At 46.2% G+C, this 20295-nt stretch overlaps 24 non-coding genes across 24 annotated transcripts; all 24 read right to left on the minus strand.

The window, feature by feature from the left end:
• Positions 1–218: 218 nt before the first annotated feature.
• Positions 219–291, minus strand: Trnar-ccu (transfer RNA arginine (anticodon CCU)). The gene has a single exon. It is a non-coding gene; the product is annotated as a tRNA-Arg (tRNA).
• A 502-nt stretch (positions 292–793) lies between these two features.
• Positions 794–866, minus strand: Trnar-ccu (transfer RNA arginine (anticodon CCU)). The gene has a single exon. It is a non-coding gene; the product is annotated as a tRNA-Arg (tRNA).
• Positions 867–1368: 502 nt separating this feature from the next.
• Positions 1369–1441, minus strand: Trnar-ccu (transfer RNA arginine (anticodon CCU)). The gene has a single exon. It is a non-coding gene; the product is annotated as a tRNA-Arg (tRNA).
• Positions 1442–1943: 502 nt separating this feature from the next.
• Positions 1944–2016, minus strand: Trnar-ccu (transfer RNA arginine (anticodon CCU)). The gene has a single exon. It is a non-coding gene; the product is annotated as a tRNA-Arg (tRNA).
• Positions 2017–2518: 502 nt separating this feature from the next.
• Trnar-ccu (transfer RNA arginine (anticodon CCU)) lies at positions 2519–2591 on the minus strand. Its single transcript has one exon. It is a non-coding gene; the product is annotated as a tRNA-Arg (tRNA).
• Positions 2592–3093: 502 nt separating this feature from the next.
• On the minus strand, positions 3094–3166 carry Trnar-ccu (transfer RNA arginine (anticodon CCU)). Its single transcript has one exon. It is a non-coding gene; the product is annotated as a tRNA-Arg (tRNA).
• Positions 3167–3668: 502 nt separating this feature from the next.
• Positions 3669–3741, minus strand: Trnar-ccu (transfer RNA arginine (anticodon CCU)). Its single transcript has one exon. It is a non-coding gene; the product is annotated as a tRNA-Arg (tRNA).
• Positions 3742–4243: 502 nt separating this feature from the next.
• Trnar-ccu (transfer RNA arginine (anticodon CCU)) lies at positions 4244–4316 on the minus strand. The gene has a single exon. It is a non-coding gene; the product is annotated as a tRNA-Arg (tRNA).
• Positions 4317–4818: 502 nt separating this feature from the next.
• Positions 4819–4891, minus strand: Trnar-ccu (transfer RNA arginine (anticodon CCU)). Its single transcript has one exon. It is a non-coding gene; the product is annotated as a tRNA-Arg (tRNA).
• Positions 4892–5393: 502 nt separating this feature from the next.
• On the minus strand, positions 5394–5466 carry Trnar-ccu (transfer RNA arginine (anticodon CCU)). The gene has a single exon. It is a non-coding gene; the product is annotated as a tRNA-Arg (tRNA).
• A 502-nt stretch (positions 5467–5968) lies between these two features.
• Positions 5969–6041, minus strand: Trnar-ccu (transfer RNA arginine (anticodon CCU)). The gene has a single exon. It is a non-coding gene; the product is annotated as a tRNA-Arg (tRNA).
• Positions 6042–6543: 502 nt separating this feature from the next.
• Trnar-ccu (transfer RNA arginine (anticodon CCU)) lies at positions 6544–6616 on the minus strand. Its single transcript has one exon. It is a non-coding gene; the product is annotated as a tRNA-Arg (tRNA).
• Positions 6617–7118: 502 nt separating this feature from the next.
• Trnar-ccu (transfer RNA arginine (anticodon CCU)) lies at positions 7119–7191 on the minus strand. Its single transcript has one exon. It is a non-coding gene; the product is annotated as a tRNA-Arg (tRNA).
• Positions 7192–7693: 502 nt separating this feature from the next.
• Positions 7694–7766, minus strand: Trnar-ccu (transfer RNA arginine (anticodon CCU)). The gene has a single exon. It is a non-coding gene; the product is annotated as a tRNA-Arg (tRNA).
• A 502-nt stretch (positions 7767–8268) lies between these two features.
• Positions 8269–8341, minus strand: Trnar-ccu (transfer RNA arginine (anticodon CCU)). The gene has a single exon. It is a non-coding gene; the product is annotated as a tRNA-Arg (tRNA).
• A 502-nt stretch (positions 8342–8843) lies between these two features.
• On the minus strand, positions 8844–8916 carry Trnar-ccu (transfer RNA arginine (anticodon CCU)). Its single transcript has one exon. It is a non-coding gene; the product is annotated as a tRNA-Arg (tRNA).
• Positions 8917–9418: 502 nt separating this feature from the next.
• On the minus strand, positions 9419–9491 carry Trnar-ccu (transfer RNA arginine (anticodon CCU)). The gene has a single exon. It is a non-coding gene; the product is annotated as a tRNA-Arg (tRNA).
• A 502-nt stretch (positions 9492–9993) lies between these two features.
• Trnar-ccu (transfer RNA arginine (anticodon CCU)) lies at positions 9994–10066 on the minus strand. Its single transcript has one exon. It is a non-coding gene; the product is annotated as a tRNA-Arg (tRNA).
• Positions 10067–10568: 502 nt separating this feature from the next.
• On the minus strand, positions 10569–10641 carry Trnar-ccu (transfer RNA arginine (anticodon CCU)). Its single transcript has one exon. It is a non-coding gene; the product is annotated as a tRNA-Arg (tRNA).
• Positions 10642–11143: 502 nt separating this feature from the next.
• On the minus strand, positions 11144–11216 carry Trnar-ccu (transfer RNA arginine (anticodon CCU)). The gene has a single exon. It is a non-coding gene; the product is annotated as a tRNA-Arg (tRNA).
• Positions 11217–11718: 502 nt separating this feature from the next.
• Trnar-ccu (transfer RNA arginine (anticodon CCU)) lies at positions 11719–11791 on the minus strand. Its single transcript has one exon. It is a non-coding gene; the product is annotated as a tRNA-Arg (tRNA).
• A 502-nt stretch (positions 11792–12293) lies between these two features.
• Trnar-ccu (transfer RNA arginine (anticodon CCU)) lies at positions 12294–12366 on the minus strand. Its single transcript has one exon. It is a non-coding gene; the product is annotated as a tRNA-Arg (tRNA).
• Positions 12367–19127: 6761 nt separating this feature from the next.
• On the minus strand, positions 19128–19200 carry Trnar-ccu (transfer RNA arginine (anticodon CCU)). The gene has a single exon. It is a non-coding gene; the product is annotated as a tRNA-Arg (tRNA).
• Positions 19201–19702: 502 nt separating this feature from the next.
• Trnar-ccu (transfer RNA arginine (anticodon CCU)) lies at positions 19703–19775 on the minus strand. The gene has a single exon. It is a non-coding gene; the product is annotated as a tRNA-Arg (tRNA).
• Positions 19776–20295: the final 520 nt, after the last annotated feature.

The raw sequence follows: 20295 nt of genomic DNA on the forward strand, positions 1-20295 counted from the left end.
ATAGCGTTTCCTTTCACAGCGCCATCACGCTTTGAAACACTTCCGCAGCTAACAGGTCGATTGATAATGGCCGTCGTTTCGTTTCAGGTTGTCAGTAAGTGTGTATTTTCATATCGTCGTCATACCTGTGATACCTGTAAGCACTCACAAACACCAACTTTCTCAACTATTACACCTGTATGTGGTGAGACTGATTTTGCCCCAGTGAGTAAAACGTGTACCTCTGGTGGGACTCGAACCCACAATCCCCGGTTTAGGAGACCGATGCCTTATCCATTAGGCCACAGAGGCTGACTGGCTTTAAGCTGGCGGTGTGCTCGCTCAAATCAACACTTGCCAAGTGTACCCTTCCTGATGCGCTACTCTACGTCTGCAGAGAGTCGGGACGTCGCATGAGCCTTTCCTGTGTGCCTGTACATACTCAGACATATTGAAGTCCAGCCACCTACTTTCCGCTGGCAATTCTTATACCTGCCGTCTTAGGCTATTCCCTTTCTGAACTGTAAGTCCTGCACACAAGACAGGTAAGTGACTATTCATATGGGTCATACCGTTTACCAACAAGTAATTTTAAAATAGCGTTTCCTTTCACAGCGCCATCACGCTTTGAAACACTTCCGCAGCTAACAGGTCGATTGATAATGGCCATCGTTTCGTTTCAGGTTGTCAGTAAGTGTGTATTTTCATATCGTCGTCATACCTGTGATACCTGTAAGCACTCACAAACACCAACTTTCTCAACTATTACACCTGTATGTGGTGAGACTGATTTTGCCCCAGTGAGTAAAACGTGTACCTCTGGTGGGACTCGAACCCACAATCCCCGGTTTAGGAGACCGATGCCTTATCCATTAGGCCACAGAGGCTGACTGGCTTTAAGCTGGCGGTGTGCTCGCTCAAATCAACACTTGCCAAGTGTACCCTTCCTGATGCGCTACTCTACGTCTGCAGAGAGTCGGGACGTCGCATGAGCCTTTCCTGTGTGCCTGTACATACTCAGACATATTGAAGTCCAGCCACCTACTTTCCGCTGGCAATTCTTATACCTGCCGTCTTAGGCTATTCCCTTTCTGAACTGTAAGTCCTGCACACAAGACAGGTAAGTGACTATTCATATGGGTCATACCGTTTACCAACAAGTAATTTTAACATAGCGTTTCCATTCACAGCGCCATCACGCTTTGAAACACTTCCGCAGCTAACAGGTCGATTGATAATGGCCATCGTTTCGTTTCAGGTTGTCAGTAAGTGTGTATTTTCATATCGTCGTCATACCTGTGATACCTGTAAGCACTCACAAACACCAACTTTCTCAACTATTACACCTGTATGTGGTGAGACTGATTTTGCCCCAGTGAGTAAAACGTGTACCTCTGGTGGGACTCGAACCCACAATCCCCGGTTTAGGAGACCGATGCCTTATCCATTAGGCCACAGAGGCTGACTGGCTTTAAGCTGGCGGTGTGCTCGCTCAAATCAACACTTGCCAAGTGTACCCTTCCTGATGCGCTACTCTACGTCTGCAGAGAGTCGGGACGTCGCATGAGCCTTTCCTGTGTGCCTGTACATACTCAGACATATTGAAGTCCAGCCACCTACTTTCCGCTGGCAATTCTTATACCTGCCGTCTTAGGCTATTCCCTTTCTGAACTGTAAGTCCTGCACACAAGACAGGTAAGTGACTATTCATATGGGTCATACCGTTTACCAACAAGTAATTTTAAAATAGCGTTTCCTTTCACAGCGCCATCACGCTTTGAAACACTTCCGCAGCTAACAGGTCGATTGATAATGGCCATCGTTTCGTTTCAGGTTGTCAGTAAGTGTGTATTTTCATATCGTCGTCATACCTGTGATACCTGTAAGCACTCACAAACACCAACTTTCTCAACTATTACACCTGTATGTGGTGAGACTGATTTTGCCCCAGTGAGTAAAACGTGTACCTCTGGTGGGACTCGAACCCACAATCCCCGGTTTAGGAGACCGATGCCTTATCCATTAGGCCACAGAGGCTGACTGGCTTTAAGCTGGCGGTGTGCTCGCTCAAATCAACACTTGCCAAGTGTACCCTTCCTGATGCGCTACTCTACGTCTGCAGAGAGTCGGGACGTCGCATGAGCCTTTCCTGTGTGCCTGTACATACTCAGACATATTGAAGTCCAGCCACCTACTTTCCGCTGGCAATTCTTATACCTGCCGTCTTAGGCTATTCCCTTTCTGAACTGTAAGTCCTGCACACAAGACAGGTAAGTGACTATTCATATGGGTCATACCGTTTACCAACAAGTAATTTTAAAATAGCGTTTCCTTTCACAGCGCCATCACGCTTTGAAACACTTCCGCAGCTAACAGGTCGATTGATAATGGCCATCGTTTCGTTTCAGGTTGTCAGTAAGTGTGTATTTTCATATCGTCGTCATACCTGTGATACCTGTAAGCACTCACAAACACCAACTTTCTCAACTATTACACCTGTATGTGGTGAGACTGATTTTGCCCCAGTGAGTAAAACGTGTACCTCTGGTGGGACTCGAACCCACAATCCCCGGTTTAGGAGACCGATGCCTTATCCATTAGGCCACAGAGGCTGACTGGCTTTAAGCTGGCGGTGTGCTCGCTCAAATCAACACTTGCCAAGTGTACCCTTCCTGATGCGCTACTCTACGTCTGCAGAGAGTCGGGACGTCGCATGAGCCTTTCCTGTGTGCCTGTACATACTCAGACATATTGAAGTCCAGCCACCTACTTTCCGCTGGCAATTCTTATACCTGCCGTCTTAGGCTATTCCCTTTCTGAACTGTAAGTCCTGCACACAAGACAGGTAAGTGACTATTCATATGGGTCATACCGTTTACCAACAAGTAATTTTAAAATAGCGTTTCCTTTCACAGCGCCATCACGCTTTGAAACACTTCCGCAGCTAACAGGTCGATTGATAATGGCCATCGTTTCGTTTCAGGTTGTCAGTAAGTGTGTATTTTCATATCGTCGTCATACTTGTGATACCTGTAAGCACTCACAAACACCAACTTTCTCAACTATTACACCTGTATGTGGTGAGACTGATTTTGCCCCAGTGAGTAAAACGTGTACCTCTGGTGGGACTCGAACCCACAATCCCCGGTTTAGGAGACCGATGCCTTATCCATTGGGCCACAGAGGCTGACTGGCTTTAAGCTGGCGGTGTGCTCGCTCAAATCAACACTTGCCAAGTGTACCCTTCCTGATGCGCTACTCTACGTCTGCAGAGAGTCGGGACGTCGCATGAGCCTTTCCTGTGTGCCTGTACATACTCAGACATATTGAAGTCCAGCCACCTACTTTCCGCTGGCAATTCTTATACCTGCCGTCTTAGGCTATTCCCTTTCTGAACTGTAAGTCCTGCACACAAGACAGGTAAGTGACTATTCATATGGGTCATACCGTTTACCAACAAGTAATTTTAAAATAGCGTTTCCTTTCACAGCGCCATCACGCTTTGAAACACTTCCGCAGCTAACAGGTCGATTGATAATGGCCATCGTTTCGTTTCAGGTTGTCAGTAAGTGTGTATTTTCATATCGTCGTCATACCTGTGATACCTGTAAGCACTCACAAACACCAACTTTCTCAACTATTACACCTGTATGTGGTGAGACTGATTTTGCCCCAGTGAGTAAAACGTGTACCTCTGGTGGGACTCGAACCCACAATCCCCGGTTTAGGAGACCGATGCCTTATCCATTAGGCCACAGAGGCTGACTGGCTTTAAGCTGGCGGTGTGCTCGCTCAAATCAACACTTGCCAAGTGTACCCTTCCTGATGCGCTACTCTACGTCTGCAGAGAGTCGGGACGTCGCATGAGCCTTTCCTGTGTGCCTGTACATACTCAGACATATTGAAGTCCAGCCACCTACTTTCCGCTGGCAATTCTTATACCTGCCGTCTTAGGCTATTCCCTTTCTGAACTGTAAGTCCTGCACACAAGACAGGTAAGTGACTATTCATATGGGTCATACCGTTTACCAACAAGTAATTTTAAAATAGCGTTTCCTTTCACAGCGCCATCACGCTTTGAAACACTTCCGCAGCTAACAGGTCGATTGATAATGGCCATCGTTTCGTTTCAGGTTGTCAGTAAGTGTGTATTTTCATATCGTCGTCATACCTGTGATACCTGTAAGCACTCACAAACACCAACTTTCTCAACTATTACACCTGTATGTGGTGAGACTGATTTTGCCCCAGTGAGTAAAACGTGTACCTCTGGTGGGACTCGAACCCACAATCCCCGGTTTAGGAGACCGATGCCTTATCCATTAGGCCACAGATGCTGACTGGCTTTAAGCTGGCGGTGTGCTCGCTCAAATCAACACTTGCCAAGTGTACCCTTCCTGATGCGCTACTCTACGTCTGCAGAGAGTCGGGACGTCGCATGAGCCTTTCCTGTGTGCCTGTACATACTCAGACATATTGAAGTCCAGCCACCTACTTTCCGCTGGCAATTCTTATACCTGCCGTCTTAGGCTATTCCCTTTCTGAACTGTAAGTCCTGCACACAAGACAGGTAAGTGACTATTCATATGGGTCATACCGTTTACCAACAAGTAATTTTAAAATAGCGTTTCCTTTCACAGCGCCATCACGCTTTGAAACACTTCCGCAGCTAACAGGTCGATTGATAATGGCCATCGTTTCGTTTCAGGTTGTCAGTAAGTGTGTATTTTCATATCGTCGTCATACTTGTGATACCTGTAAGCACTCACAAACACCAACTTTCTCAACTATTACACCTGTATGTGGTGAGACTGATTTTGCCCCAGTGAGTAAAACGTGTACCGCTGGTGGGACTCGAACCCACAATCCCCGGTTTAGGAGACCGATGCCTTATCCATTAGGCCACAGAGGCTGACTGGCTTTAAGCTGGCGGTGTGCTCGCTCAAATCAACACTTGCCAAGTGTACCCTTCCTGATGCGCTACTCTACGTCTGCAGAGAGTCGGGACGTCGCATGAGCCTTTCCTGTGTGCCTGTACATACTCAGACATATTGAAGTCCAGCCACCTACTTTCCGCTGGCAATTCTTATACCTGCCGTCTTAGGCTATTCCCTTTCTGAACTGTAAGTCCTGCACACAAGACAGGTAAGTGACTATTCATATGGGTCATACCGTTTACCAACAAGTAATTTTAAAATAGCGTTTCCTTTCACAGCGCCATCACGCTTTGAAACACTTCCGCAGCTAACAGGTCGATTGATAATGGCCATCGTTTCGTTTCAGGTTGTCAGTAAGTGTGTATTTTCATATCGTCGTCATACCTGTGATACCTGTAAGCACTCACAAACACCAACTTTCTCAACTATTACACCTGTATGTGGTGAGACTGATTTTGCCCCAGTGAGTAAAACGTGTACCTCTGGTGGGACTCGAACCCACAATCCCCGGTTTAGGAGACCGATGCCTTATCCATTAGGCCACAGAGGCTGACTGGCTTTAAGCTGGCGGTGTGCTCGCTCAAATCAACACTTGCCAAGTGTACCCTTCCTGATGCGCTACTCTACGTCTGCAGAGAGTCGGGACGTCGCATGAGCCTTTCCTGGATGCCTGTACATACTCAGACATATTGAAGTCCAGCCACCTACTTTCCGCTGGCAATTCTTATACCTGCCGTCTTAGGCTATTCCCTTTCTGAACTGTAAGTCCTGCACACAAGACAGGTAAGTGACTATTCATATGGGTCATACCGTTTACCAACAAGTAATTTTAAAATAGCGTTTCCTTTCACAGCGCCATCACGCTTTGAAACACTTCCGCAGCTAACAGGTCGATTGATAATGGCCATCGTTTCGTTTCAGGTTGTCAGTAAGTGTGTATTTTCATATCGTCGTCATACCTGTGATACCTGTAAGCACTCACAAACACCAACTTTCTCAACTATTACACCTGTATGTGGTGAGACTGATTTTGCCCCAGTGAGTAAAACGTGTACCTCTGGTGGGACTCGAACCCACAATCCCCGGTTTAGGAGACCGATGCCTTATCCATTAGGCCACAGAGGCTGACTGGCTTTAAGCTGGCGGTGTGCTCGCTCAAATCAACACTTGCCAAGTGTACCCTTCCTGATGCGCTACTCTACGTCTGCAGAGAGTCGGGACGTCGCATGAGCCTTTCCTGTGTGCCTGTACATACTCAGACATATTGAAGTCCAGCCACCTACTTTCCGCTGGCAATTCTTATACCTGCCGTCTTAGGCTATTCCCTTTCTGAACTGTAAGTCCTGCACACAAGACAGGTAAGTGACTATTCATATGGGTCATACCGTTTACCAACAAGTAATTTTAAAATAGCGTTTCCTTTCACAGCGCCATCACGCTTTGAAACACTTCCGCAGCTAACAGGTCGATTGATAATGGCCATCGTTTCGTTTCAGGTTGTCAGTAAGTGTGTATTTTCATATCGTCGTCATACCTGTGATACCTGTAAGCACTCACAAACACCAACTTTCTCAACTATTACACCTGTATGTGGTGAGACTGATTTTGCCCCAGTGAGTAAAACGTGTACCTCTGGTGGGACTCGAACCCACAATCCCCGGTTTAGGAGACCGATGCCTTATCCATTAGGCCACAGAGGCTGACTGGCTTTAAGCTGGCGGTGTGCTCGCTCAAATCAACACTTGCCAAGTGTACCCTTCCTGATGCGCTACTCTACGTCTGCAGAGAGTCGGGACGTCGCATGAGCCTTTCCTGTGTGCCTGTACATACTCAGACATATTGAAGTCCAGCCACCTACTTTCCGCTGGCAATTCTTATACCTGCCGTCTTAGGCTATTCCCTTTCTGAACTGTAAGTCCTGCACACAAGACAGGTAAGTGACTATTCATATGGGTCATACCGTTTACCAACAAGTAATTTTAAAATAGCGTTTCCTTTCACAGCGCCATCACGCTTTGAAACACTTCCGCAGCTAACAGGTCGATTGATAATGGCCATCGTTTCGTTTCAGGTTGTCAGTAAGTGTGTATTTTCATATCGTCGTCATACCTGTGATACCTGTAAGCACTCACAAACACCAACTTTCTCAACTATTACACCTGTATGTGGTGAGACTGATTTTGCCCCAGTGAGTAAAACGTGTACCTCTGGTGGGACTCGAACCCACAATCCCCGGTTTAGGAGACCGATGCCTTATCCATTAGGCCACAGAGGCTGACTGGCTTTAAGCTGGCGGTGTGCTCGCTCAAATCAACACTTGCCAAGTGTACCCTTCCTGATGCGCTACTCTACGTCTGCAGAGAGTCGGGACGTCGCATGAGCCTTTCCTGTGTGCCTGTACATACTCAGACATATTGAAGTCCAGCCACCTACTTTCCGCTGGCAATTCTTATACCTGCCGTCTTAGGCTATTCCCTTTCTGAACTGTAAGTCCTGCACACAAGACAGGTAAGTGACTATTCATATGGGTCATACCGTTTACCAACAAGTAATTTTAAAATAGCGTTTCCTTTCACAGCGCCATCACGCTTTGAAACACTTCCGCAGCTAACAGGTCGATTGATAATGGCCATCGTTTCGTTTCAGGTTGTCAGTAAGTGTGTATTTTCATATCGTCGTCATACCTGTGATACCTGTAAGCACTCACAAACACCAACTTTCTCAACTATTACACCTGTATGTGGTGAGACTGATTTTGCCCCAGTGAGTAAAACGTGTACCTCTGGTGGGACTCGAACCCACAATCCCCGGTTTAGGAGACCGATGCCTTATCCATTAGGCCACAGAGGCTGACTGGCTTTAAGCTGGCGGTGTGCTCGCTCAAATCAACACTTGCCAAGTGTACCCTTCCTGATGCGCTACTCTACGTCTGCAGAGAGTCGGGACGTCGCATGAGCCTTTCCTGTGTGCCTGTACATACTCAGACATATTGAAGTCCAGCCACCTACTTTCCGCTGGCAATTCTTATACCTGCCGTCTTAGGCTATTCCCTTTCTGAACTGTAAGTCCTGCACACAAGACAGGTAAGTGACTATTCATATGGGTCATACCGTTTACCAACAAGTAATTTTAAAATAGCGTTTCCTTTCACAGCGCCATCACGCTTTGAAACACTTCCGCAGCTAACAGGTCGATTGATAATGGCCATCGTTTCGTTTCAGGTTGTCAGTAAGTGTGTATTTTCATATCGTCGTCATACCTGTGATACCTGTAAGCACTCACAAACACCAACTTTCTCAACTATTACACCTGTATGTGGTGAGACTGATTTTGCCCCAGTGAGTAAAACGTGTACCTCTGGTGGGACTCGAACCCACAATCCCCGGTTTAGGAGACCGATGCCTTATCCATTAGGCCACAGAGGCTGACTGGCTTTAAGCTGGCGGTGTGCTCGCTCAAATCAACACTTGCCAAGTGTACCCTTCCTGATGCGCTACTCTACGTCTGCAGAGAGTCGGGACGTCGCATGAGCCTTTCCTGTGTGCCTGTACATACTCAGACATATTGAAGTCCAGCCACCTACTTTCCGCTGGCAATTCTTATACCTGCCGTCTTAGGCTATTCCCTTTCTGAACTGTAAGTCCTGCACACAAGACAGGTAAGTGACTATTCATATGGGTCATACCGTTTACCAACAAGTAATTTTAAAATAGCGTTTCCTTTCACAGCGCCATCACGCTTTGAAACACTTCCGCAGCTAACAGGTCGATTGATAATGGCCATCGTTTCGTTTCAGGTTGTCAGTAAGTGTGTATTTTCATATCGTCGTCGTACCTGTGATACCTGTAAGCACTCACAAACACCAACTTTCTCAACTATTACACCTGTATGTGGTGAGACTGATTTTGCCCCAGTGAGTAAAACGTGTACCTCTGGTGGGACTCGAACCCACAATCCCCGGTTTAGGAGACCGATGCCTTATCCATTAGGCCACAGAGGCTGACTGGCTTTAAGCTGGCGGTGTGCTCGCTCAAATCAACACTTGCCAAGTGTACCCTTCCTGATGCGCTACTCTACGTCTGCAGAGAGTCGGGACGTCGCATGAGCCTTTCCTGTGTGCCTGTACATACTCAGACATATTGAAGTCCAGCCACCTACTTTCCGCTGGCAATTCTTATACCTGCCGTCTTAGGCTATTCCCTTTCTGAACTGTAAGTCCTGCACACAAGACAGGTAAGTGACTATTCATATGGGTCATACCGTTTACCAACAAGTAATTTTAAAATAGCGTTTCCTTTCACAGCGCCATCACGCTTTGAAACACTTCCGCAGCTAACAGGTCGATTGATAATGGCCATCGTTTCGTTTCAGGTTGTCAGTAAGTGTGTATTTTCATATCGTCGTCATACCTGTGATACCTGTAAGCACTCACAAACACCAACTTTCTCAACTATTACACCTGTATGTGGTGAGACTGATTTTGCCCCAGTGAGTAAAACGTGTACCTCTGGTGGGACTCGAACCCACAATCCCCGGTTTAGGAGACCGATGCCTTATCCATTAGGCCACAGAGGCTGACTGGCTTTAAGCTGGCGGTGTGCTCGCTCAAATCAACACTTGCCAAGTGTACCCTTCCTGATGCGCTACTCTACGTCTGCAGAGAGTCGGGACGTCGCATGAGCCTTTCCTGTGTGCCTGTACATACTCAGACATATTGAAGTCCAGCCACCTACTTTCCGCTGGCAATTCTTATACCTGCCGTCTTAGGCTATTCCCTTTCTGAACTGTAAGTCCTGCACACAAGACAGGTAAGTGACTATTCATATGGGTCATACCGTTTACCAACAAGTAATTTTAAAATAGCGTTTCCTTTCACAGCGCCATCACGCTTTGAAACACTTCCGCAGCTAACAGGTCGATTGATAATGGCCATCGTTTCGTTTCAGGTTGTCAGTAAGTGTGTATTTTCATATCGTCGTCATACCTGTGATACCTGTAAGCACTCACAAACACCAACTTTCTCAACTATTACACCTGTATGTGGTGAGACTGATTTTGCCCCAGTGAGTAAAATGTGTACCTCTGGTGGGACTCGAACCCACAATCCCCGGTTTAGGAGACCGATGCCTTATCCATTAGGCCACAGAGGCTGACTGGCTTTAAGCTGGCGGTGTGCTCGCTCAAATCAACACTTGCCAAGTGTACCCTTCCTGATGCGCTACTCTACGTCTGCAGAGAGTCGGGACGTCGCATGAGCCTTTCCTGTGTGCCTGTACATACTCAGACATATTGAAGTCCAGCCACCTACTTTCCGCTGGCAATTCTTATACCTGCCGTCTTAGGCTATTCCCTTTCTGAACTGTAAGTCCTGCACACAAGACAGGTAAGTGACTATTCATATGGGTCATACCGTTTACCAACAAGTAATTTTAAAATAGCGTTTCCTTTCACAGCGCCATCACGCTTTGAAACACTTCCGCAGCTAACAGGTCGATTGATAATGGCCATCGTTTCGTTTCAGGTTGTCAGTAAGTGTGTATTTTCATATCGTCGTCATACCTGTGATACCTGTAAGCACTCACAAACACCAACTTTCTCAACTATTACACCTGTATGTGGTGAGACTGATTTTGCCCCAGTGAGTAAAACGTGTACCTCTGGTGGGACTCGAACCCACAATCCCCGGTTTAGGAGACCGATGCCTTATCCATTAGGCCACAGAGGCTGACTGGCTTTAAGCTGGCGGTGTGCTCGCTCAAATCAACACTTGCCAAGTGTACCCTTCCTGATGCGCTACTCTACGTCTGCAGAGAGTCGGGACGTCGCATGAGCCTTTCCTGTGTGCCTGTACATACTCAGACATATTGAAGTCCAGCCACCTACTTTCCGCTGGCAATTCTTATACCTGCCGTCTTAGGCTATTCCCTTTCTGAACTGTAAGTCCTGCACACAAGACAGGTAAGTGACTATTCATATGGGTCATACCGTTTACCAACAAGTAATTTTAAAATAGCGTTTCCTTTCACAGCGCCATCACGCTTTGAAACACTTCCGCAGCTAACAGGTCGATTGATAATGGCCATCGTTTCGTTTCAGGTTGTCAGTAAGTGTGTATTTTCATATCGTCGTCGTACCTGTGATACCTGTAAGCACTCACAAACACCAACTTTCTCAACTATTACACCTGTATGTGGTGAGACTGATTTTGCCCCAGTGAGTAAAACGTGTACCTCTGGTGGGACTCGAACCCACAATCCCCGGTTTAGGAGACCGATGCCTTATCCATTAGGCCACAGAGGCTGACTGGCTTTAAGCTGGCGGTGTGCTCGCTCAAATCAACACTTGCCAAGTGTACCCTTCCTGATGCGCTACTCTACGTCTGCAGAGAGTCGGGACGTCGCATGAGCCTTTCCTGTGTGCCTGTACATACTCAGACATATTGAAGTCCAGCCACCTACTTTCCGCTGGCAATTCTTATACCTGCCGTCTTAGGCTATTCCCTTTCTGAACTGTAAGTCCTGCACACAAGACAGGTAAGTGACTATTCATATGGGTCATACCGTTTACCAACAAGTAATTTTAAAATAGCGTTTCCTTTCACAGCGCCATCACGCTTTGAAACACTTCCGCAGCTAACAGGTCGATTGATAATGGCCATCGTTTCGTTTCAGGTTGTCAGTAAGTGTGTATTTTCATATCGTCGTCATACCTGTGATACCTGTAAGCACTCACAAACACCAACTTTCTCAACTATTACACCTGTATGTGGTGAGACTGATTTTGCCCCAGTGAGTAAAACGTGTACCTCTGGTGGGACTCGAACCCACAATCCCCGGTTTAGGAGACCGATGCCTTATCCATTAGGCCACAGAGGCTGACTGGCTTTAAGCTGGCGGTGTGCTCGCTCAAATCAACACTTGCCAAGTGTACCCTTCCTGATGCGCTACTCTACGTCTGCAGAGAGTCGGGACGTCGCATGAGCCTTTCCTGTGTGCCTGTACATACTCAGACATATTGAAGTCCAGCCACCTACTTTCCGCTGGCAATTCTTATACCTGCCGTCTTAGGCTATTCCCTTTCTGAACTGTAAGTCCTGCACACAAGACAGGTAAGTGACTATTCATATGGGTCATACCGTTTACCAACAAGTAATTTTAAAATAGCGTTTCCTTTCACAGCGCCATCACGCTTTGAAACACTTCCGCAGCTAACAGGTCGATTGATAATGGCCATCGTTTCGTTTCAGGTTGTCAGTAAGTGTGTATTTTCATATCGTCGTCGTACCTGTGATACCTGTAAGCACTCACAAACACCAACTTTCTCAACTATTACACCTGTATGTGGTGAGACTGATTTTGCCCCAGTGAGTAAAACGTGTACCTCTGGTGGGACTCGAACCCACAATCCCCGGTTTAGGAGACCGATGCCTTATCCATTAGGCCACAGAGGCTGACTGGCTTTAAGCTGGCGGTGTGCTCGCTCAAATCAACACTTGCCAAGTGTACCCTTCCTGATGCGCTACTCTACGTCTGCAGAGAGTCGGGACGTCGCATGAGCCTTTCCTGTGTGCCTGTACATACTCAGACATATTGAAGTCCAGCCACCTACTTTCCGCTGGCAATTCTTATACCTGCCGTCTTAGGCTATTCCCTTTCTGAACTGTAAGTCCTGCACACAAGACAGGTAAGTGACTATTCATATGGGTCATACCGTTTACCAACAAGTAATTTTAAAATAGCGTTTCCTTTCACAGCGCCATCACGCTTTGAAACACTTCCGCAGCTAACAGGTCGATTGATAATGGCCATCGTTTCGTTTCAGGTTGTCAGTAAGTGTGTATTTTCATATCGTCGTCATACCTGTGATACCTGTAAGCACTCACAAACACCAACTTTCTCAACTATTACACCTGTATGTGGTGAGACTGATTTTGCCCCAGTGAGTAAAACGTGTACCTCTGGTGGGACTCGAACCCACAATCCCCGGTTTAGGAGACCGATGCCTTATCCATTTTTTTTTTTTTTTTTTTTTTTTATTTTTTTCTTTTTTTTAGGGCCTCCCATCTCCCCTTCTAGCCCTTCCATTCGCTCTCCTTCATGCGCCTTCTTCGGCGAGCTTCATTGCTAAAATCAAATGAAATACTCCTTTGCAAGTAAGGGAATCCATCAAACGTGGTGAGAAAAGTAAATGTCTCCATCCAAATGAACTTATTTTGTAACGTTGGATGGTTGTTCAAAATAACTGAAAATAATCTGGTGAAAATTGTGGATAAAGAAAGAAAAATTAATGGTTAACTGAGAAACGTAGGCTTCTTAAGGACACACACAATACAAGACACTGATCTCTTTTTTTTTTTTTTTTTTTTTTTTTTTTTTTTTTTTTTTAAGCATAGGCATATAATGCAAGGCCTTTTCAGGGTTCTGCGAAGGCCTTCACGGCTACCGTAGCGGCCCTGGGGCCCACGAAGTCCCCACCGTACGTCGCCCTTAGCAGCAATCCCCTACTTTGGCATCGCAAATCCGATATTTTATCCGCTATTCGTCATTGCGTACGTCATCCGATGCCTTGTTTGTCAAATAATATTTTTAGCATGTTACCATACAAGGTCTTGTGGTGTCGTTGTCCACATATTTTATAATATTCCAGTAATAGATGTTGCTCATAGTCCAGTACGTCGGGCAGGCCGAGGTTATTAATGACATAATTGACATAGTTCCCCAGTAGCCATAGGGTAACATTATTCTTTTGAATAGGGAAAGCAACGCTTTCGGGGTTGACGAGAATGTCGACAGTAAGGTGTCTGCCGTCGTTCCTATTGATAAACGCCACCTGTTGTCGGACTCTGTCCCAAATGACCTGGTAGCCGTTGCATATGAGACGATGCCGGAGGGTGTCTATCACATTACAACGTGGACACTGATTTGTGTCACTCAATCCTATAGACTGTAATCTTTCATTTGTGGCAACGGTATTATTGACAACCTTGTACCAGGCACCGCGCACATTGGTGGACAGTACTTTATTGTTTATATTCTTCCATATATTTTGCCAATTTCGGGTGGGATATTTTGATTCCATTCTGTTACGGTTGTCCTTTGTAGTAAGGCATTCCATGATGAAACTACAGTTTCTTTTGGTCCTATCCGCGACAATGCAGTGCAGATAACTGAGTTCTAAATAGTAGAACCTGATGTGCTGCAATTTGTAAGAGATTTTACTTATGTTAATAGGTGGTTCCATACTCTCCGGTGTAAGGATTCGGAAAAGTTTCGATGATAAATTATTGTGGCAGTCTTCTAAAAGCTGAAGTGTACGCTTGATATAAAGAGCCGTAGTTTTGCGGCGGATATCGGTCAGTCCGAGGCCTCCTTCTCGCGGTTTTAAAGTTATAGTACTGGCCGCCACTTTAAATATCTCACCTCTCCAAACATACTTGCAGATGAAGCTCATGATGGTTGTGGATATCGCTTTAGGTATCGGCAGTATTTGACCTACATATACTGCTTTCGAAAGGACAGCGCAGTTGATTAATTGCACCCTTTGGATAATGTTCAAGTCTCTAAGTCGGTTCATTATTAAAGTACCACGAATACTATGTAAGACCTTCTTCCAGTTGAATGTCGTTGTTTGCAGGGGGCATCGGTAGAACCTCACACCTAACGCAGTGTGATGGTCTACAGACCTGGCCCATTCGAGGGCAGTGTTCCTGAAGCCATGGAGATTTAGAAAGGAGCTTTTCATATCGTTGATTTGCGCTCCCGTTGCGAAGCAGTAAAGGCGAACTATCTCTCTCAGTCTTACAACGTCGTCATTACTTCTGACGATGACACCGACGTCGTCGGCGTAAGCGTTGGTAGCGTTACTGACCCCTGAAATTGATATGCCTTCTAATTCCTTGTTTAATCGTTTCAGCAAAGGTTCTAGTGCGACCACAAATAGCATCATTGATAAAGGACTTCCCTGCGGGACACCATTTGCTATTTCGACATCTCGAGTATAGTGTCCATTGATTAAAATTTTGGTTTTCATCCCTTGCAATAGATTTTTTAAGACAATTAAAAATTTGTCGTTAAAACCTATATGCATCAGAGTGGTAAATAAATATTCATGGTTTACCCTATCAAAGGCTTTAGAAAAGTCGATAAAAACGAGGCCAGCCTTCGTCAATGTCGTTGAGAAGATACTGATTATGTCCCTGTATTCGCAGACTGTTTTAAAAATATTCCGACCCGGGAGACACGTTTGATGGGGACCAATTACAGTATCAAACACCGGTCGCAGTCTGTTTTTTACAACCCTGGCAATAATTTTATAATCAGAGTTCATTAAGGATATCGGTCTCATTTTGTTGAGCTGTTTGACATCCGAATTGATTCCCTTAGGAAGTAAAACAGTGACACACTCTTTCATTTCGTCAGGTATGTGCCCTCCACTCAAGATTTCGTTGACGACTTGTGTGAATTTATTCCTTATAATATGCCAATATTGGGAATAAAATTCTACGGGTAAACCGTCGGGCCCAGGTGATTTTTTAACAGGTGAGCTTTTAATTACTTCTAAAATGTCTTCAGACAGGATTTCAACAGTGAGGCTCCTGTTGTGTTCTGCAGTTACTAGTTGTTCCATATCACAGTTTCGGAGCAGTTCCTGTCCATGATCTGGGTTATACTGGTGAGCACTGTACAATTGATTATAATACCTATGAGCCTCGTTTAAAATATCTTTTTGTTGAGTTAAAACACTTTGATCTTCAGAGAGCAATGACTCAATAAAATTTCTTCGACGATTTTTTTCGTGCTGGAGTAGATGATAGAGTGAAGCGTGTTCTTCTTCCACTGTGGTTTGAACTCGTGATTTTATTGTCATTCCTTCCAGCTGTTTGCGTTTAAGACTAAGAAGTTCGGCCTTGACCTGTTTGATACCCGTTCTGACAGCCGCGGACATGGGCATATCATAAAGGTCACGCAGACAAGTATAATAGAACTCGACAGTGCGCCGAGACCAAAGTGCCCTTTCCCTACTGTAAGAAATTAGAGTAGATCTAAGTTTCTTTTTGGCGCATAAAGTCCACCAATCTATCGTTGACCGGTATTTGTGGCTTTGTCGGAATGAAAGTTGCCAAGAAGCTTCTAACTGCTCAGTTAGGGCGTTATCCCGAAGCACGGCGATATTTAATTTCCAAAAAGGACGGCCCCAGTATGTCTTCTGTTTAGGAAGTCCAATGCTGCACCTTAGTGCTAGATGGTCGGAAAAGAAAGTTGGTATTCGTTCGACGCCACTGATTTTGCTGGCTAAATGTGAACTTACGTATATGCGGTCGATCCGACTTTGCGCTTTAGTGCTAAAATATGTGTACTGGACAGACACGGGGTATTTGACCTCCCAAGCGTCCTGCCATTTCATTGTTTTCACAAGACCATCTAGTTCTGGGGAGAAATTGAAATTTGGCGTTTGGTCTTTCCTGTGTAGGACACAATTCCAGTCACCTCCGACTATTACATCAACGGGGTTTTCCTTTAGTAAAAACACGAGATCTTTTTTAAAAAACTTGGCTCGTTCTGTTCGACCACTGCTTCCCGAAGGTACATATACATTTATAATCGTAACACCGAAAATCTTAAAACTGATTCCCCTCCCCGATTCCAACAGGGTTACATCTGTTATTGCAATACCTTCCTTGACCAGGACAGCGGTGCCGCAAGCGCCTTCTGAGGCGACATTGAGAATTGCAGTAAATCCCGGAACATACAAATTTGAAAAACACACTTCTTGAAAAAGCGCAATATCGGTATCGGACTGATATATGAAGTCCCGGAGGGCAGCAATGTTAGTTGCACTCTGGATCTTGTTAATATTAACAGTCATAACGTGATACGTTTGATCCATAAGCAAGAGCTGTTATTGTTTACTGGACTTTCCGGCGATTAGGCATATGTAGGCCGAATTCACATGTCATTCGTGCGCTCAAAGTGTAGTCGTGAGCTTGAGAGGTTGCGGTTAACATGCCATACCATTGTTCGCAGATACATGTGGCAGTGTTGTCTCCGTATCGTCTGCCCATTCAAAACGACTATTCTGGGGAGATTGTCTACGTTGGGAAGTAGGTACGTCCTGATGGTCTGAAAATTCGAGGCCTGGTGCTCCTTCGTCCCGGACACCGTGCTCAGGTGATGTCCGTAGATGCGATTGTATGCTACCGACCTCAGGTTCCCTCCGGCCATGGTCTTCGATCGTTGTCTGTTCCTGAATGCTCCTCAACCTATCCCGCAGAGCCGGGGCTAAGCTTTCAGCAGCCTGGTGTGCTAACCGCTTTTTGCGACGTTTCCTAGCTTTCCGAGGCGATCTTGACCGCTCTGGAGACGAATCAGGGGACTTTTCGGACGAATGCGGAGACGAAGTCGGCGATGCAAGCCGGTCTTGTGTCCTAGTCGAAGAGCCAACGCTGCTCTTTTCACCAGGCGTGGAAGAAAGGACTACCGCAGTTAGACTCGCCTCTGTCGCAGGGGGCCTGTCAGCCGCGCTGTGGGAAGCAGAACCGTAGTCATTGACTCCTTGTGTCAGTTGGATGATCGAGTGATCTATGCTCATGTCTTGCCCAACAATATTCTGAACTGGATCATCCGTTGCCGCTACTTTCGTGGTGGTCTCGTCCTGTCGTGCGCAATCAGGCGGTTGCAGGGAGGGATCCACAGTAACCGCAGAAGGTTCTGCTCGCGAGCTACGAGAAGGCTCGGCACAGTCGGAAGGTACAGGTACCTGACTTTCACTGGTGGTACACTGGGGCGCTGTATGGTTAGTCATAGCTACGGATCTACCACTGTCTATATGGTTGTTAACACTCTCGGGATGCTCGCATTGGTCCCCCAGTTCGAAAGATGTCTGCCGAGCTGATCGCAAAGGTGACGTGGCAGCAGCGTACGTCATCTGCAGGTGAACTACAGGCCCTGCACCTTCGGATTCTACCCTTGGTAATTGAGGAACCCTCCGTCTACTGCACTCAGCACGCACGTGCTCTGTCGAGTTACAAATGGCACAGGTACGAGGCTGTCCATCGTAAATGATCAACGCACGGTATCCTCCAATAATTACAAAGGAAGGAATGTGCTTGAGAAGTTCCATCTTAACCTGGCGAACGCCATTCAAAACGGGAAACATGTGTGGTTCTGACCACATTTCCGCAACATTGGAAATTACTCTGCCATACGCCCCGAGAACACGATTAATTTCGACTACAGGCATTTCAAAAGGAAGCTCAAATACTCTTACTGTTCGTATTCCCATCCCAGCATGGGATACTACGACATCGCTAACTGAGCCGTCTAAGTGATTGAACTTAATAATACCGCCACATTGTTCAACAAGTGCGACACATTTAGCAGGATCTGCCAATTTCACATATGCCGAGTTAGTCACAAACGATAAATGAACTCCAACTAAATCATCTTTCGTAATTCCAACTTTTTCTGTGAGCCACAGTTTGATTTCAAAAGCTTTCGGTCGTACGAAATTTCTATCGAAAGCGAATTTAATCTTGTCTTTTCTCATCTTCATCAAACCAATACACAATTAAGTGAAGTAATGCGCTTGCGAGCCGGCCTACCTGGCTCGCAGGAAAACAGCCTTGTTGACACGAAACGTCCGCAGCGGCCGCCACACGTCCGTCTCGCGCCGAAGACGAGGCGCGAATGTATCCATTAGGCCACAGAGGCTGACTGGCTTTAAGCTGGCGGTGTGCTCGCTCAAATCAACACTTGCCAAGTGTACCCTTCCTGATGCGCTACTCTACGTCTGCAGAGAGTCGGGACGTCGCATGAGCCTTTCCTGTGTGCCTGTACATACTCAGACATATTGAAGTCCAGCCACCTACTTTCCGCTGGCAATTCTTATACCTGCCGTCTTAGGCTATTCCCTTTCTGAACTGTAAGTCCTGCACACAAGACAGGTAAGTGACTATTCATATGGGTCATACCGTTTACCAACAAGTAATTTTAAAATAGCGTTTCCTTTCACAGCGCCATCACGCTTTGAAACACTTCCGCAGCTAACAGGTCGATTGATAATGGCCATCGTTTCGTTTCAGGTTGTCAGTAAGTGTGTATTTTCATATCGTCGTCATACCTGTGATACCTGTAAGCACTCACAAACACCAACTTTCTCAACTATTACACCTGTATGTGGTGAGACTGATTTTGCCCCAGTGAGTAAAACGTGTACCTCTGGTGGGACTCGAACCCACAATCCCCGGTTTAGGAGACCGATGCCTTATCCATTAGGCCACAGAGGCTGACTGGCTTTAAGCTGGCGGTGTGCTCGCTCAAATCAACACTTGCCAAGTGTACCCTTCCTGATGCGCTACTCTACGTCTGCAGAGAGTCGGGACGTCGCATGAGCCTTTCCTGTGTGCCTGTACATACTCAGACATATTGAAGTCCAGCCACCTACTTTCCGCTGGCAATTCTTATACCTGCCGTCTTAGGCTATTCCCTTTCTGAACTGTAAGTCCTGCACACAAGACAGGTAAGTGACTATTCATATGGGTCATACCGTTTACCAACAAGTAATTTTAAAATAGCGTTTCCTTTCACAGCGCCATCACGCTTTGAAACACTTCCGCAGCTAACAGGTCGATTGATAATGGCCATCGTTTCGTTTCAGGTTGTCAGTAAGTGGGTATTTTCATATCGTCGTCATACCTGTGATACCTGTAAGCACTCACAAACACCAACTTTCTCAACTATTACACCTGTATGTGGTGAGACTGATTTTGCCCCAGTGAGTAAAACGTGTACCTCTGGTGGGACTCGAACCCACAATCCCCGGTTTAGGAGACCGATGCCTTATCCATTAGGCCACAGAGGCTGACTGGCTTTAAGCTGGCGGTGTGCTCGCTCAAATCAACACTTGCCAAGTGTACCCTTCCTGATGCGCTACTCTACGTCTGCAGAGAGTCGGGACGTCGCATGAGCCTTTCCTGTGTGCCTGTACATACTCAGACATATTGAAGTCCAGCCACCTACTTTCCGCTGGCAATTCTTATACCTGCCGTCTTAGGCTATTCCCTTTCTGAACTGTAAGTCCTGCACACAAGACAGGTAAGTGACTATTCATATGGGTCATACCGTTTACCAACAAGTAATTTTAAAATAGCGTTTCCTTTCACAGCGCCATCACGCTTTGAAACACTTCCGCAGCTAACAGGTCGATTGATAATGGCCATCGTTTCGTTTCAGGTTGTCAGTAAGTGTGTATTTTCATATCGTCGTCATACCTGTGATACCTGTAAGCACTCACAAACACCAACTTTCTCAACTATTACACCTGTATGTGGTGAGACTGATTTTGCCCCAGTGAGTAAAACGTGTACCTCTGGTGGGACTCG

Source organism: Schistocerca serialis, chromosome 1 (genome assembly GCF_023864345.2).
Source record: "Schistocerca serialis cubense isolate TAMUIC-IGC-003099 chromosome 1, iqSchSeri2.2, whole genome shotgun sequence".
Classification (NCBI taxonomy): Eukaryota; Metazoa; Arthropoda; class Insecta; order Orthoptera; family Acrididae; genus Schistocerca; species Schistocerca serialis.